The sequence below is a fragment of the Papio anubis genome, chromosome 12, assembly GCF_008728515.1.
Source record: "Papio anubis isolate 15944 chromosome 12, Panubis1.0, whole genome shotgun sequence".
Classification (NCBI taxonomy): domain Eukaryota; kingdom Metazoa; phylum Chordata; class Mammalia; order Primates; family Cercopithecidae; genus Papio; species Papio anubis.
In genome coordinates this window covers 83,678,647-83,698,161 of record NC_044987.1, presented here as the reverse complement: position 1 = coordinate 83,698,161, position 19,515 = coordinate 83,678,647, and the positions used below count along the sequence as shown (strand labels likewise).

Below are 19,515 nucleotides of genomic sequence, written 5' to 3'. Positions count from 1 at the left end.
TTTTGGTTATTGTAGCCTTGTAGTATAGTTTGAAGTCAGGTAGCATGATGTCTACAGCTTGGTTATTTTGACTTAGGATTGTCTTGGCAATGCGGGGTCTTTTTTGGTTCCATATGAACTTTAAAGCAGTTTTTTCCAATTCTGTGAAGAAACTCATTGGTAGCTTCATGGGGATGGCATTGAATCGATAAATTACCTTGGGCAGTACAGCCATTTTCACGATATTGATTCTTCCTATCCATGAGCATGGTATGTTCTTCCATTTGTTTGTGTCCTCTTTTATTTCACTGAGCAGTGGTTTGTAGTTCTCCTTGAAGAGGTCCTTTACATCCCTTGTAAGTTGGGTTCCTAGGTATTTTATTCTCTTTGAAGCAATTGTGAATGGAAGTTCATTCATGATTTGGCTCTCTGTCTGTTACTGGCATATAAGAATGCTTGTGATTTTTGCACATTAATTTTGTATCCTGAGACTTTGCTGCGGTTGCTTATCAGCTTAAGGAGATTTTGGGCTGAGACAATGGGGTTTTCTAAATATACAATCATGTCATCTGCAAACAGGGACAATGGCATGGGCAAAGACTTCATGTCTAAAACACCAAAAGCAACGGCAGCAAAAGCCAAAATTGACAAATGGGATCTAATTAAACTAAAGAGCTTCTGCACAGCAAAAGAAACTACCATGAGAGTGAATAGGCAACCTACAGAATGGGAGAAAATTTTTGCAATCTACTCATCTGACAAAGGGCTAATATCCAGAACCTACAAAGCACTCAAACAAATTTACAAGAAAAAAACAAATAACCCCATCAAAAAGTGGGCAAAGGATATGAACAGACATTTCTCAAAAGAAGACATTCATACAGCCGACAGACACATGAAAAAATGCTCATCATTGCTGGCCATCAGAGAAATGCAAATCAAAACCACAATGAGACACCATCTCACACCAGTTAGAATGGCAATCATTAAAAAGTCAGGAAACAACAGGTGCTGGAGAGGATGTGGAGAAATAGGAACACTTTTACACTGTTGGTGGGATTGTAAACTAGTTCAACCATTATGGAAAACAGTATGGCGATTCCTCAAGGATCTAGAACTAGATGTACCATATGACCCAGCCATCCCATTACTGGGTATATACCCAAAGGATTATAAATCATGCTGCTATAAAGACACATGCACATGTATGTTTATTGTGGCACTATTCACAATAGCAAAGACTTGGAATCAACCCATATGTCCATCAGTGGCAGACTGGATTAAGAAAATGTGGCACATATACACCATGGAATACTATGCAGCCATAAAAAAGGATGAGTTTGTGTCCTTTGTAGGGACATGGATGCAGCTGGAAACCATCATTCTTAGCAAACTATCACAAGAACAGAAAACCAAACACCGCATGTTCTTACTCATAGGTGGGAACTGAACAATGAGATCACCTGGACTAGGGAAGGGGAACATCACACACCGGGGCCTATAATGGGGAAGGGGGATGGGGGAGGGATTGCACTGGGAGTTATACCTGATGTAAATGACGCATTGATGGGTGCAGCACACCAACATGGCACAAGTATACATATGTAACAAACCTGCACGTTATGCACATGTACCCTAGAACTTAAAGTATAATAAAAATAAAAATTAAAAAAAAAAATTCCAAATGAGATCTTTTTATTTTTGAAAGGAAAACCTGGGGCTTGTTTATATGAACATAATTTTATACAGATTTTATTTTTTTAACGGTTAAATGTAGTTCTGATCAAAGTTGTTTAAATAATCCTTTCACTTTATTTCCAGTTGTCATCAGTGATAAATTTAACACTAGCATGTAGCAAAAATAACAAAAAGAAAAACAAATTATTTATAGTTGGGGATATCTTTCTTACCATTAATCCAAATATGGTTAAGTTTACTTCTTTAAATTATGTGTCAGGCTATAATTTTTCTTTATATGTAATATTTCATTAAAATGTTATGTTGAAATTTTTTATGAAGATGGATTTCAGAATCAATTGAACTTCTTCACGTCAATAATTTGAAAGTAATTATGATTTTGCTAAAGCATACAGTTGTTCTACTAGTCTCTTTTTAAAAAATTAATTTCAAAGTCCCTTCTTCAAAGTTAGATTTCCCCCACATCTGAATTCATAAATTTCATTGGCGTATGTTAGTCTATTCTCATGGTCTTGTTTATTTCTGTTAGGTTCATGCATGCATTCAAACATGTCATTTGAGTAAATTATTTTCTTTCTTTCTTTTTTTTTTTTTTTTTTGAGACAGAGTCTCACTCTGTCACCCAGGCTGGAGTGCAATGGAGTGATCTTGGCTCACCGCAAGCTCCACCTCCCCGGTTCAAGCGATTCTACTGCCTCAGCCTCCTGAGTAGCTGGGATTACAGGCACTCACCACCACTCCTGGCTAATTTTTGTATTTTTAGTAGAGACGGGGTTTCGTCATGTTGGTCAGGCTGGTCTTGGACTCCTGACCTCAGGTTATTCGCCCGCCTCGGCCTTCCAAAGTGCTGGGATTACAGGCGTAAGCCACTGTACCCGGCTAAAAATAGCTTTATTGATGTATAATATACAATAACTACACATACTTAATGTATATAATTTTATGAGATTGGGCATGTGGATATATTCCTAAAGCTATGACCACATGAAGTTAATAAACATATTCATCATCTCCAAAAGTTTCTTCATGTCTTTTTGTTTTTGTTTGTTTACGGTAAAAACAATTAACATAAAATCTACCCTTTTAACAAATTTTTAAGTTTGCAATACTTGAAAGTACTGTTACCTATAGGCATATGTTGTATAGCAGACCTCTAGAATGTATTCACTTTGCATAATACAACTTTATACCATTGAAAATAACTCATTTTCCCCTTTCTTCAACTTCTCATAACCACTACTCCATCTGACTATTTGAATCAGAATCTTAAGGAGATATCTGCACAACACCATGTTTACTGTGACATTATGCAGAATAGTTAAGATTTGAAAGTAGCCTAAATGTCCATTTATAAATGAATAGATAGAGCACATAACTCTTGAGTATCTTTCTTCTGGAAGCAAGCACTTTGCATGAAGCAGTAGAGTGCTCATTTTGAGCTTATTTTCTGACACCAAAGTTGAAAAGAGGTAAGTCTAGCTCTTTTGGCTTTATACATTAATCAATTTCATATATTTATTAATATCGACAAGGTTATATTTACATATGAGAGCTTCTCTGTGACTAAAACTATGTTTTATTTGCAACTCCATGTTTTCTGAATAAAACTGTAAAGACATATCTCCCTCCTCTCATTACAGCAACACTGTCATTACACACACACATCCAGATTTTCGTAATAACTCATTTTTAAAGGATTTATTTACTGCTTAAAAATTTTTGGCATATTTCTGTTGAACAATCACATTGATTTTAAATATTTCTTTTCTGGGATTCTAGCTAGTAGTATTAACTGTGCTTAGGAACTAAGAGCTGTAGATTCACCAACATGCAATGTAAGCTTTTTAAATCTCATAATCATCTGGATTTGTGTTGTCTTTATATAATTTGTCATGTTGTTGCTCCATATTATAAGAGTTTGTTTCAACAAGAAATGTATTTCTTTGCTAAATTTGTCCACAATGACTCATGCCTCTAATCCCAGCACTTAGGGAGGCCGAGGTGATCAGATCGTGAGGTCAAGGAATCGAGACCATCCTGGCCAACATAGTGAAACTCCGTCTCTACTAAAAAAAAAAAATACAAAAACAAAAAATTAGCTAGGCGTGGTGGCACGTGCCTGTAGTCCCATCTACTCAGCAGGCCGAGGCAGGAGAATCAGAGATTGTAGAGATTAGATTCAACCCGAGAGGTGAAGGTTACAGTAAGCTGAGATTGCACTACTGCACTCCAGCCTGGTGACAGAGCGAGAGACTCCATATTAACAAAAAAGAAAAAAATATATATATAACATATATTGTATATTATATTTCATATATATTTAATACATAGTATATTATATATTTCATATATATTGTATATACTATATATTTCATATATTGTATATATTATATATTTCACATATATTGTATATATTATATATTTCATATATTGTATATATTATGTATTTCATATATATGAAATTTTCTTATTTATATATAAATAAGAAATTTTGCAACCGAAACATTTTTTATCTGTTGACTGTAGTATTTTCTAAACAGCTTCTTGAGTTTGATCTGAAAATGACATAACTGATCTCATAGAATTATAGTGCTTTAAATTTGTGCTTACAAAAAAAACCTGAAATAATCTCAGCCCTAAGTTTTTGAGAGGATCAGGTGCTGGTGGCCTGGGTGCCACCCTTGTTTTATTTTATAACTTTATCATATAGACAAAGTATTTTGGCTGAGGAAGAAAAGCACACTGAGAAATACAAGTCCAATTTGAGATGCTCCTCATTTATCGAACCATTATCTTGCTTAGAAGGATAGAAAATATTTTATATTTTAAAAATGTACTTAAAAAACTAAAATTGTTAAAAATGATATATATTTTATGTTCATGTAATGGCTACAATTATTTTAAAAAATAATTTTCTAGAGATGTTAAGGTTCTTTATGTAAATTTTTAAAATTAATCATTTTCACATATTTTTTCAAATAAACATTAAGTGGTATTTTGAAAATACAAATGTAATTCATAATTCCATCATAAACAAGAATCTGAGTAATTGTTAATACCAATTGGCAAAATTCAGTCATCCAATATGTTCAACAACATACTCTATACAGAAATATCCAATACTAAACATTACTATTATTAATAAACATATAAACCATGCATTCTTTACAAACATACTGTGAAAAATTAGAGGGATTTAAATAAAACTAACCAATAGACTTTGTACATACAATTATAATAAAGAAGTTTGCTAACTGAAGTGCATCTAAAATAATAATCATACCATTTGATTGTTTCAAGGAAAAGGTCAACTTGAAGTTCTGTGAGACCCCAGAAGAGAGTTTTCTAGATGCTAGTGCTATGACTTAAATTTTTTATGTCCAGATAAAACAAAAATTATTCAATGTAGACATTTTACAAAGGGAAGCACACAATATTGCCCAAATATTATTATAACTGTTACAAAATTTTGGTGGTTCTTAGAATCATTTAAAATATATTACTGTAAAAATTTACATTTATATTTAATTATTGTGGCTCACCTGAAAGTCATATCATACCCAGTTCGAGAGCTTTATGATATTTATCATTTTACATAGATAAGAAGTAGTTTAAAAGAGAAAAGTGATGAACCTTTTACAAGCAGGATATTTTAAATGTTGTATGGAGAATTTGGGTATACACAGACATCCTCAATGAACCACTGTTTCCACTGGAGTTTAAGAAATATTTGCTTTGAGTGGGTGTTTGTCACACTGAAAAGGAAAGTAGCAAAAAAGGTAGAGTATCTTTAAACTCTACTAATTATAACATGGCCAATATATGTTCAAAGTGGTTTTATTGTTATTGTGGTTTTTTTTTTTTTTTTTTTTTTTTTTTTTTTTGAGATGGAGTTTCGCTTTTGACTCCCAGACTGGAGTGCAATGGCGCGATCTCGGCTCACTGCAAACTCCTCCTCCCAGGTTCAAGCAATTCTCCTGCCTCAGCCTCCCGAGTAGCTGGAATTACAGATGCCTGCCACCATGCCCAGCTACCTTTCTTTTGTATTTTTAGTAGAGACGGGGTTTTGCCGTGCTGACTGGGCTGGTCTCCAACTCCTGCCTCAGGTGATTACACCCGCCTCGGCCTCCCAAGCGCTGGGACTACAGGCATGAGCCACTGCACATGGCCAGTGGTTTGTTTGTTGGTTAAATAACATATAGGAGCCCTAGAAAATTCTTGTGAGGCAGGTGCTTGCTTTATAGAAGAAGAAATAGCCTTAGAGTAATAATTTCACTAAAATTGCATAACTCATAAGATTAAAAAATACTCTAAAATCTTAAAGTTGTCTGAATTCCATGTAACTTCAAGTTCGTTAAATACAGCTTGGTGGATTATATAAATCATCAATAAATAAGCAAAAATAGTACCAACTATTAAGTATAGAGTATTCTGAAAAAGACACTTTTTTTTTTTTTTTTTTTCGGAGACGGAGCCTCGCTCTGTCGCCCAGGCTGGGGTGCAGTGGTGCGATCTTGGCTCACCATAAGCTCCGCCTCCCAGGTTCACGCCATTCTCCTGCCTCAGCCTCCCGAGTAGCTGGGACTACAGGCGCCTGCCACCACACCCGGCTAATATTTTGTATTTTTAGTAGAGACGGGTTTTCACCGTGTTAACCAGGATGGTTTCTATCTCCCAATCTCATGAATCGCCTGCCTCGGCCTCCCAAAGTGCTGGGATTACAGACTTGAGCCACCGTGCCCAGCCGAAAAATACACTTTTTAATATTCAACTCATAGGGAAAAGCAGAGTGATTTTGGTTCCAATTAAACAATATATTTTCTAGTAGATAATACTATATAATAAATAGCTCTCACCTACATACAATAGGTCCCACAATTTAGGAATATTTCATTGTACATTGACTGGTATATTGCCCTTTCCTGAAATTAGTCTAGATAATACCTAAAATATTTTGTTGATAGACTGAGTGATAATACTACAGAAAAGTTAGCATTCTGTATATACGTGTAATATACATGAAATACATATGTATTACACACTTTAAATCTTATAAAATAATGTTAAAATCCAAATACATGTTTTGTTCTGATTGGTTTTAGACAAACTACTCAGCATTTTCAACCATTGTACAGGAAAATAATGGAATCTTAAGAGTTCATCTTGTCAAATTTCCTGTTACAATTCTTTCTGCTTTACCTTTAGTTACTTGCATTAAGCATCTTTTAGATTTGTCTTTAAATTAACAGACGTTATCTTCCTTTCCATATTAATGCATCTAACGACAGGAAATTCATTCTATTTCTTTCTGAGCGCTGCCACATTCTCTGCCCTGACTATGGTTTTCCAATATTTCCTTCTTCATCCAAAAGGGGAAATATTGCCTCTCTGAGACAAGATGAAATATTCTTCCCTATCAATTCACAGAATCATAACTTCTGATAACTTCCCAAATCATTCTTCATCCGTGAAAACAGTCACAAAACACACACTATTTGCTCTTTCATGCCTACTTGTACATGTGTGTCATGAATTTTGAAAGTGTAGCAGTTTAATGGCCGGCAAAATATTCAGGTTCTCAAAAGAAGATAAATAGTACATGAAATTTAAACACAAGAACTCATATAATTTTTATTAAAAGCATATTTCTAATTTAAAAATATTTTATATTACAGTTCTTATTTTCAAGATAATGATTATCACAGTTGCAACCATTATCATTTTTTATTCATTTTTAACTTATCAAGTTATATAATCATTTATACCTCCATTTCTTTTTGTGTTGCTTTTTATTACCCTACTGCTTTCTAACCATAGTTTAAATACAGTCTTCCAATAGTAAAATAGAAAAATTCAGAAGTTGCAAATTCGTAAGTCCCATATTTTAAAAGAGGACTTACATGGATCATAAAACATTTCACAGGTTGTATTGAAATACAATAGTATGTTTATGTTTGCTAGTGAAAGAAATTTGAAGGAACACAAAACCAAAATCTAGAAGTAGAAAACAAAATAAAAAAGGAAGAGAGTACTTATATGGACATTGATAACTATTTGTGGTTTTTCTCAAGTTTTGAGCTTTAAATTATTCATAAGAAAGGCTTTTAGTAAAGATTCTAAATGGAAGAGTGTTTCTGAGGATGGCCAATACTTTTTAATTTTTGTTTAAGAGGGGTCATTATGTCATCCTGACATTATTATTCTAGCTGCAGCATTTCAAAAATAAAGAAAGGACATTTTTTAACAGCTTTCCAGAAAAGGAAGTTTGAAAATCCCAATATAAGGTTGTGTTTTTCAATGGCAATACCTTTTTTTTCAGAAGTATTTTGTCAGTTATCTTGCGCTATACACAGATGGCCGATTATTCATAGGACTTGATAAAGCAATAGATTATGTAATGTGAAAATAAAGACAAAAAAACCAAGTGTCTAAATGTCTAAGTTTTTAGGTTGTATTGGCAGATAGCAGAAATCAAAAGAAAATTCAAAAAAAAAAAAATAGTAAGAGAAAGCCTCATTCTGGATACAGGGAGAAGGACATAAAATTCCATGTAGGTAATGACCAATACAGATATCAACATAACGAGGTTGATTACAGTAAAGATTTCTGTCTGGTTTCTTCATTGTAATATCCCGTGTACTCAGAGCACAGACCATACAATATTTATTGAATGAATAGGTAAATAAATAGATAATGAATAGCTGCTGAGCCTGCTTGATATGAGCCAGAAGATAAAACTAAAAAGAACGAAGGAAATACAAAAATAGGAGACAAAGGTGAACCAAGGTAACAATGATTCCAAGATACCTAAAGTGAACTGAACAAAACTAGGCCATGAAAGAGGAGAAGCTCTGTGGACTCTGAATATCATTATCAGATGATTTTTAGTTACTTCATCTCATTAACATTCAAGTTCAGTTGTGCCTAACTCAAGATCAGCTTTAGTTTACTTGTAACTCCTAAAACAGTCTTGTGGGTATAGATCGTATGGAGGGAAGAGTAGACATAGAAAATATTTGCTTTCAAAGACTAAGTATGATGACCCAGATTGACTATTTCCATTTATAGCTCCAGGGAAATCAAAACCATTCACTGGTTTTTTTACCTAATGAAATGTTACATTTGAGGCATCTCACATACACTGGGAAAAAGCTCAGGTTTACTTAAGGGCTCACACATCTTCTGTGGCATTTCTGGAGTTGAGTAGGTTAAGCAAATACAGTACTAACTACCTGCCATCTTAACCTTTCTGAGATAAACCCTTTGTTTCCGTTACAGAAAGGTTACAGAAGCCTTTGAGTCATAGTTCTCTTATGGGGGCAAAACAAGCTCCAGGAACACAGAACAGTAGTTACTCTCAGGTCACAAAGAACAACCCCAAAGGGCAAGCTTGGAAAACACACTCCAGCCACTGTGACATGTGGGGAATGACATTTGAGAGGTTTCCCTAAACAGAAAGCAACTCAGTGATTGCTTCTTCCTTCTATTCTGCACTCTGCTTTTCTGCAGGTCAGTGTTAAACTATCTCAGTTTTTGCAGTCATTGAGAAGGAGACAGTATGCCAAGTCATAATACTTTGAAATCTGTAGCTATCATTATTCTATTCTTTGGAATTATTTCTTAGTCCTCTGCAGTGGATGCTGGCCGGGTCCAGTATAGGCCCAATGAATAAGAAATAGAATGTGGATTCTTACAATTTTGGCACAGCTAAGGATTTCTTCAACTATAATGCAAATTCCCTATGGGTAAGACTTGTTCATTCACTTGTATAGCCCTTATTTTTAAAACAATGACACATACTATATATCAAAAAGTATCTGTTGAAGAAAGGAAAGTAGGTAGACCCTTGTGTACTCACAGAACCTTAACTCACAATGATAAGACAGTGAGGTTGTTTTGACTTCATGCTTCATGTTTTACCAGTTCCTTACTGCACGTTATTGCCCCTCCCTATCTATTTTGTTGTTAGATAGGCAAACATATTTGCAATTCCTCTAACTGGTCACTTAAAATTGTGATGTTGAACATCTGCTTGCTAAGAGAAGAAACTTACTGCATCCCAAATGCCTACCATAGTGCCTAACAGAGATGGTGCTCACAAACATTTGTTGAGAGAATAGTCAAATGTGTACTGTATATATCTAAGATGTGTTATTAATGACAATTCACAAATCTGGCCAGTATAGTTGAAAACCCAGTGTTTGCAAAGAATTACATGTGCCATAAGCCAGAGAGTAGTACATGAAAATGCAGGAAACCATACTGTCACCAGTCCTCTGGTGACAGTATGAGTGGGGAACTAAATGTAGTTAAGATAAACAGGTAAGTAAAAATATGAGGCTTTCTATGCAAACACTTCAGAACGAGAAGAACAGAGAAAAACTGTTAGAAAAATGTAAAGATGGACTGATCATGTTGGGCCGAAGCGGACAGAGACACCTGATTGAAAGTGAAATAATTTAAACTCACCTTCAGCGATTGTGTGGATTTGCATGCAGAGGGAGAGGAAGGGAATTGTGTAATAACAGGATACATTAGTGCCATGCTTTTTCTAGTTCAGCATACCCCAGGAAAACTTTTCTTTTTTCAGATACTCCAATAAACCAAGTTTTTTTTTTTTTTTTCTTTAACTTACCTAAGGGCCTTTAGCATGCAATTTTTTCTTTTTTTTTTTTTTTTGACTTGGAGTATACATTGCTTCTCTCCCTTCTCTGCAATTCAACTGGTTTACTTTCAGTTCTCAGCTGAAATTTTCTTTATGAAAAACTTCCCTCTTTTACCTCCCCCCCTTTACTCCAATCACTGCCATCACACTCACTAGGCCAGCTTCTTTTGTAACAAACCTTTGTAGCATTTCATAAATCTTTATGAGACATTTGCTATTACTGTAATTAAATAAATCAATTAATTTTTAATTTGCTGTTTACGGTCTTAATTGTTTTATCACTGGACTGTTAGTTCCACCCTTGAAAATATTTTATCACTCAAATTGGCCACTAGAATAAAAATACTGACATAGAGGGGACTCATTAAATTCTTATTAAGTTACTAAATGAGCATGAGATTTTCTTAAATTTAAGTCCAAAGATGTCAGTGTCCTAAAAATGTTAGACTGATTTGAGTCCCACAACATCTGGGGTAAAATTTGACAGTCCACTATGGAAAGCCCTGAGCCTTGTGGCCCCTGTGATGGCCTTAACAACGAACACTGAAAATGCAAGAAACTAAATTAACCTATCCGTATCAGTGTCTTTTCTCCCTTGAGAACAGGCCTTTTACTTCACTCTGTCGCATATGAACAAATGCTAGTGAAGGCCTGAGGTGTGTTTGAATGAAACCAAGCCAAAGAGTCTCTGAGGAAGAAACAGTGCAGTACAATGGAACAAACAGATTTACTTCACCAGAAATAATTTAACTTTCCTCATTTCCCATAGAGCAATGCCTGGACACTTATTTGCTTTATATATAAAATACCTCAAGCTTTCATACAAAGGGTTACCTAAATCAAATAAATAATTTTGATTCCTTCATCAAAGAGAAGTCTCCAGCTCTAGTAAAGCAGACTATTACAACTTGAAAATAACAGCTTACTTGCTTAATTCATAGAAGTTTTTTTTTTTTTTTAATAGAAAAATAAAGAAAACAGAGGAACAGAGAAAGTCAAAGTAAATAAAAAGGAAAAGCATACATTTACACTTACATTTGAAAAGCCTCCAGCAACTAACTAGGTAAGTGAAAGGAGGAGACAGGAGCCCGTGTCGGTCTAGCTGTGTGTCCTTCAATCCTACTTCCTGCCTTCTCCCTGCACCTGCTACACACTAGACCAGATGTAGAATAGACATGTTTGTGTTGATGAAAATCTTCTATAATCTGTACTCTCCAATGTAACAAACCCTAGTAACATGTGTCTAACAGCAATTGAAAGTTGTCTAATATAATGAAACAATTGAATTTTAAATGTTATTTTAGTTTAATTTGAATTTAAATTTATATATCCACCTGGTTGGTGGCCACTATATTAAATAGCATAGCCAGAAACTTTTTCTTTAGGTTTCAGTGCTTTTCCACTCCCACTCTACTGACTATTTACACTAATGAAATTTGAACTTTTCTGTTTTATCACCTCACCCCTGCATCATGAGCTTTATGTCATTTCCTTTTGTATCTCCAATATTTATCATAGAGTATGAAAAATATTAAATGCTGAAAAATATTTATCAGGTAAGTGCTGGAGTAGACAAACTAGAAATTACAACTTCTTCAATTCTTAAATACATTTTACTTTACTCAAAAATGTCATTGAGAAAATAGAATGATCATGTTAAGGCAATAGAAATCTTATTGCCTATTCAAAAACAAAAGATACAATTTTGTTGTATAGCTGCTGCTTTAAGGATTATTTTGAAAATATTAGTAAAATCCCCTTAATGCGATAAAATTAGATATTAAGATAACACATAATTTTTAGAGTAAAAAATAAATTTTAAAAGATATCATAGCGCTTATTTAGATTGAGTCTATATATTTATTCATCTGTCAAATAATATTTTATGGATCATGTGTGCACCAAATTGGATAAATTGTAATCCTTCACCTAGTTGAATCCTTCAATCCAGTTGAATTACTGGATAACTGTAATTCCATCTTTAGGAATCTATCCTAAGGAAATCATAAGAAAAAAGACAAAAATCATAGCCTACTTGATACTTATTTTAGTGCTATTTAATTATTAAATTACTATAGGTTGCATTTAGATAATGGTGAAATAAATTATTCTAACACTATGTTGAAAGATAATTCAGTTATTATATTTATAAGCTAAGGTAATAGCAAACCTTATGAATCAACTTGACTGGGCTAAGGGATGTCCAGATAATAATAATAAAACATTTCTGGGAGTGTCTTATAAGGGTATTTCTGAAAGCCTTTGAAGAACCTTGTCATTGCGGGCAGGCACCACAGCATACAATCCATTGAGGGATATTGAATAGAATAAAAAGATGAAGGAAGGGTGAGTTCTCACTCTTCTAATCCTTCAAATATTTGAGCTGCTGGTTCTTGGGCTTTTAGACTTGAGACTCTGGGATTCACCCCAATTTCCCCTCATCCCACTGTCTTCTTGGGCCCGGGAGTTATATCATGGGCCCCAATGGCAATCAAGCCTTTGGACTCAGACTGAATTGCACCAATGCCTTACCTGGTTATTCAAATTGCAAAAGGCATATTGTGAGATTTCTTGGCCTACTTGCATGATCCAATTCCCATAATAAATCTCCTCTTACATATGTATTGTTTCTGCTTTTCTTTTTTTAAAGAACTCTAATACATATAATGTCAACAAAATATTAAATAACATGTATAAATAAATTAAACAAATATAAAGTTAAGCCATTGCCAACATTACGTCTTGTAAAAATATGTTTCTCTTTTTTGACAAAAGCCTGGAAGATAATATGTGTTGTTAGGTTAAGAAACACGTGTTGTTATGTTAAGAGTACAACATTTAGAAGGGAAATTATTTTTCCTTTTATGTATTTGATATGTTGGTAAATATATATATATATTTTATAAAATAAGTCAAAGAAAAATAGCATGTTGAAAAATAAAAAGGACAATAAAATCAAATTTGTGTCAGAAATCTTATGTATGACAGATAGTAATAACATGTTTAATATAAAAATTATAAGTATCAGATTTCACTCACTCAGCTGATTTTTTAGTGATGTTTTTCTTTTTTCTATCATATGCTTTTGTAAAAATCTGAATTATTAGTTTTTGGGTCATTTTTAGAGGTAGTGTTATTTTAAGTGTGTTTATACTAAAAATTGAAATACAACCAATCCACAATTGTACAGTAACTGCTGTCACCTCAAGCTCACTATATAAAAGAAACTATAACAACACAAAGACAACATGAAATTGACTCTATAGTGTTTCTTTAACAATATACCAACCATAGTGAATAAAACAAATGTTGCGTTCTTTTATCTAAATTGCTAATAGCATTCATGAATCATAATTTTGTTTTGTTTAGCTTTCTAATCTGAAGCTATAATTTGGTATACAAAACAGTTTCATAACAAGTGAGATATGTAAAACCAGGAATCAAGCTTTTAAAGACAGACTCCACTAAGAATTATTTAGTATAACAATTTAAGTCCATAGGCAATGCTACTCAGTGATGAGGAAAATTGATAAACAAGCATAGATGAAGTAATAATAAACAGGTTTTTAATTATCGTATTAGTTTATCTACTCTCTAGTATGGAAAGAATGTGCTCCTTAGATGTAGTTCCATTTGTGGTTAACATTTGTGATTTAATATAATTGATAAAATATCTCAATCATAAAAATCAGAGTTTAATTATAGGTAAACTTGCATAAAAAGAAGTTCATGTTCAATAGGCAAGAAATTAAACATCATTGCAGAGATTAGGGGCAACAAATTGTACTAAGAGGAAAAAAGGAATTTCAGTTTATAAAGGAAAGAACAAATGCACTTTTGCTTATTGAGTGTAGTTTTGTATCACAATCTTCTCAATATGTTAGAAAATTTCCAGAGAGACCATTTATGATGGAACAGACTGAGCTTCACTGAGTTATGTAGGAACTCAGAGATTTGAATGCTGGCTTGATACAAAGACAGGTCAGGTAGTGCTCTTCCTGGGTTGCATTTTCAGGGCTGGGACTGAGATCAGCAAGAATAGAGCATTTATTCAATTACAGCTGCAAAGAAGTGGCAGGTTCTGAAAAATCATACTCAAAAATAAAATGACAATCAATGCAATGAGATATAATTTTGCATCTGCCAATTATTTGTTATTGTTTTATATGAACATTATTTATCACCTATTTTACTCTCACCTTCTCTCTGCTCCTCCATCCTTCAAACCCACTCAAAAACATGCACAATAATGTAGGCTTTATAAGAGAAAAGAAGTCTGCTCGATTTGCTCAGAACCCAAAACTGTGATTAAAATGCATTTAATGTCACATAAATCCCAAACTAGTTAGAACTCTACCAGGAAGCAGGAAGTTCACAGAAGTCATCTTTCTCCAGAGGCTCTAGCCTCTTATGATATTGTTGGGAACCTTTTCTCTCTGGCTGAAAACTACTAAATTTTAATATTTCTTATTCAGAAAAGGTTACCATATGTCTGTATATTCATCTCTGGATTAGGTGCCTTAAAGGCACACTACCTCATCTAAAATGAGCTACACAGATATAAAGTTTTTTTTTTTCTTCTTTTAAAAGAGGAAATTTTATATTTACTGTTAAAAAATATATTTGAATTATCATAAAATAGAAATAATAGGCTTTTTTTAATCATGAAGAAATTATCTAGGGCATCTTGATTATATTATCAGGGAGAAAGAGACAAAGAGAGAAAGAGGCAATATAAAAATATGTGAGATAGTATTGGCATGTAGTAGAAACTCAGTTTTATTTTCCCTATTTAAAATATGTTTTTATAACAAATAGATTATTTTTTGTAATCATTTATGAAAACACAGTTATGTTTTTTCAAAAAAATACATTGAGAAGGCAGAGCCCTTCAGAGCTTTCATTTATTTCCAAGGAGAAATAAAAAATGATACAATGAGATTTAAGTTAAAAGAATATTTAAAGGGTATGGATTATTTGTAATGCTACATATATTTATTATAATGTTCATTCTCTGTGTTTTCCAATAAGTGATAGCAGAAAAAAAAGGAAAAGGTAAAAATGAAAATGAAACACCTACATATACTCAGGGAGAAAAGTCGGGAGGATAGTGCTAAATGATACTAAGCCATGCCACAGTAACAAATGGATAAAATACAAGCCATTTAAATTCATCATCCAAATTAGTGTAAGAATGTAATTTTCCTGGCTAGCCTATTTGAAGTGATGAGTAAGGGACTCTTGCAAATATTTCTGGGAAATAGAGTAAGTGCAGCACCAAGCACAGCCTTTTATTTGTCTTATTGTCAGAACAGCTAGCCAACAAATGTCTCATCAAAGATGGCTTCTGATTTTCTCTTCAATTCTACGTTTTGTTTTTCACAGGCTCTAAGAAGATATCAACGCACATTTACTTAAATAAAATTACACAGAAAAAGAGAATAAGAAAAGAAATCAAAACTCTACAAATTACTACTATATTCTTTCAGTCTTCTGTTAGGTGTTCATTTATTTCTTAACGCTAACTTTTGTTCTGTTTAAGTTGTTTATGTTGCCTGTGTGCCCCTTTTATTCTCAAACATTCTGTGGCCAAAATTCAGTCCAAGTGACCACCATGTACAAGGCCCTGTGCTCATTTAGCCTTTCACAACTTTAAAATGTATTTATTTTAAATTTGATTTTGGTTTCTAATTTTAGAACAAAATTTTGTAACCTTCACATAAAACATAGTATTAATTTGTTGTCTTAAGTCTAATTTGTTTTTTGTATCTGTGTAAAAGACCTTTTATTATATTTTTCTCAAAAGAAACACAAGAATATTTTCAACTTTCTATTGTATCATTTTCCTCTATTCCCACATCATTCTAGCCACAATGGTTTCCTTAATCACACCAGGCACGTTCAACATCAGTGTCTAGCACATGCTATTTCCCTATCTGGAATGCTCTAGCCCCAAATATCCACCTGGCATTTCCCTTAGCAGCTTCAGACTTACACAAATGAAAACTTCTTAGTGATACCTTCCTGGACCAATCTCTTTAAAATTGCATCTGGTATACTTCACATCCTACATAATATATTCTATTCCTCATTCTGTTTTTGTTTTTTGTGGTTTCTTTTTTGCAATTTTCACCATGATTTTTTTTAATGAACTGTGTTTCTTTATTGGAAAATAAGTTTTATAAATGCAAGAATTTCTATTTGATTTATTTATTCTGTTTAGAAGAATGCCTGAAGTTGCTCAATAAAACATATTTAAATGGCCGGGCTCGGTGGCTCGAGCCTGTAATCCCAGCACTTTGGGAGGCCGAGACGGGCGGATCACGAGGTCAGGAGATCGGTGACCATCCTGGCTAACCCAGTGAAACTCCTTCTCTACTGTAACACAAAAACTAGCCGGGCTGGCATGGCTCTGTAGCCCCAGCTACCAGGGAGGCTGAGGCAGGAGGAACATGGAACTCCGGAGGCATGGAGGCTTGCAGTGAGCCGAGATCTCGCACTGCACTCCAGCCTGGGTTACAGAGGACTGGCCTCAAAAAAAAAAAAAAAAAAAAACATATTTAAATGAATGAACAAACTTTACTGTGAAATATGGCAATGGAAACAGTTGTGATTTAATGTAACAATCACCTGAAATCAGATGAAGAGTCACATCCTTCATATGCCATTGACTATTTTTAAGACTTCAGACAATCTATAATTTTCATTTTTTTCTGCTATAAAATTCTTAGTTTCCACCCAGAATTGTGGATATAATTTATTTTAGGTTAAAAATACACAGTCCAGATATTAATTTCTAAATATCATTCTAAAGGGTCATTAATTATTTTGAAAAATGATTAATTTCAAGGCTAACACAAGGAAAATACAAGATGACTATCTTGTCATGTTAGAAATTAAAGGAGTTCTAAAAAGTATTAAAGGAGTACTAAAAATTAAAAGAGTACTAAAAAAAAAAAAAAAACACACAGGCATAGACATGATGACCCAGAATTTTCAATGGCCAAATCTGAGACAATATGACCTTAAAAATTAATAAACCTACAAACCTGTTGAGTAAAATAAAAGCACACAGGTTTATACTGCAAGGTGGAAGGAAGGAAGAAGGAAGGAAGGAAGGAAGGGAGGGAGGGAGGTAGGGAGGGAGGGAGGAAGGAAAGGGAGGAAGGAAAGGGAGGAAGGAAAGGGAGGAAGGAAAGGGAGAGAGAAAGATGTAATTTTAAAAATTTGTCTCTCTCTTGTTCAATCACTAGTCATTAATTAACCTTATTATGGGTCATGAACTTTGAAAAAGATGTGACTTCTGTCCTCAAGTAGATCAATGTGGATTTGGACTGAAAATAATTCCCAGATAATGTGTTCCTATTATAGAAAATACATACCAACAAAAGGGAGTACATTTGCTGATTCCTCTGAAAAATTGACTTCAAGGTATACCAAAAAACATTGGCTTTCCTAATATCTCTTCATTTATAAAGAGAACAGAACAATTGAAAAGTACAATAATAGCAGTTTTAACTTTTCAATATATTTCAAAATGCTCAGTGATGCAAGCAGTGTTTTGAAATAACAAAGTCAATAAAAGTTGATGTGCCAAAATTTTAATGTTAAAGTGAGTCATTATAAACATATTTGACATGGTTTGACTCTGTCCCCACCCAAATCTCATCTCAAATTGTAGTTCCCATAATCCCCATGTGTCGTGGTAGGGATCTGGTGGAAGCTAACTGAATCATGAGGGAGGGTTTTTCCCATGCTGTTCTCTTGATAGTGAATAAGTCACACAAGCTCTGATGGCTTTTAAGAGGGCAGTTTCCATGCACACACTCTCTTGTCTGCCACCATATAAGATGTACCTTTGCTCTTCCTTTGCCTTCCACCATGATTGTGAGGCCTCCTCAGTCATGTAATAATTGTGAGTCCATTAAACCTCTTTTTCCTTATAAATACCTAGCCTTGGGTATTTTATCATAGCAATATGAAAATGGGCTAATATAATAGGATAGCAAATGTCTCACTAGCCTCTGTAGACATCAATAGAGCTAAAATACCTTGATTAGTTTGAAATACATTTTCATAGCAAAGTTTTATTTAACAACTTACTCATTATTCACTGATATATAGATTTAATTGCACTCACCAATTAGTCATCAATAATTATAAAATATTTTAAGGTCTTTAAGCAACACTTTATTTTAAACTTTTCCCAGTTTTAATACTGAAAAATATTAAGTTTAGATAAGTCACCAAAAAATTCAATGCTATAATATTTAATTTAATTATGTCATCACTAATTTATCCAACACTTCAGTTTCATAAGTACATTTATGGAAATCTTAGCTTTGGATTCTTAATCACATAAATTATAGTTAAAACGTCACTTCCCTTACACATAGATGTTTTAAGCAAGCAGTTTATCAAACTAATTTGACAGAAAGTTATCAGAAGGAAATACAGCAAAGAAAAAAGAGTAAACTGGAAATTGAGAGGCCTAAATTTTATCTTTGGTCCATTTGCATAACATTGGAAAATCAAATTTTCTCTACTTCAGAGTTTAAAGGAAATTTAATTAAAATTGTCAAATACCCAGCAGGTATCTAGTTAGTTCTATTTACTATATATATGGTTTTGCTATACAACTATAATATAGTTTTTCCTCCATTGAAGTATCAGCTTTATAATCATTTTTAACAAAAAACTTCACCTGGTCTCTAACAGTGAAGTAGATTTGTCACTTGAGATAAAATGTATTTGGCATCGAATACTGAAATATTTCCAAGATCTTTCCTAATTCTAAAATTTAATGTTCTCTATTGTTCAGATTGTATAGTTTTGAGAAAACATCTAAAACAATTCTGTTTGCATTCTTTCAACTAAACTTTGAGCTTTCTGATTGATGTGAACAGAAGTCACTTTATAAGCTCAAATGCCATGTTCTCTTTTAATGATACTTAGGAAATTGTATTCTACAGTTGTGTTAATTATGTTTCCTCTCAATGGGATTAACCACAAGAAGTCAAGAGCATCTTACACGTCCTTGATTTAAATGATATTGCTTTAATGGTGGATCCGGAGACTCAATAAATGTTAACAATTTGTTAAAGTCAATACAGAGGCAGAGATAATTCAATACTTTGCATAAAAAGAGTTCAAGAGTTAACTGTAAGAGTTAA

At 33.5% G+C, this 19,515-nt stretch overlaps 1 long non-coding RNA gene across 1 annotated transcript in view; it reads left to right on the top strand.

The window, feature by feature from the left end:
* The window catches only part of LOC103877600, a 34,178-nt gene extending 17,502 nt beyond the window's left edge, over positions 1-16,676 (top strand). The window contains exons 4-5 of the long non-coding RNA XR_637365.4: positions 11,307-11,405; positions 15,728-16,676. This is a non-coding gene — a long non-coding RNA (uncharacterized LOC103877600). The remainder of the gene's footprint in view (positions 1-11,306; positions 11,406-15,727) is intronic.
* The last annotated feature ends 2,839 nt before the right edge of the window (positions 16,677-19,515 follow it).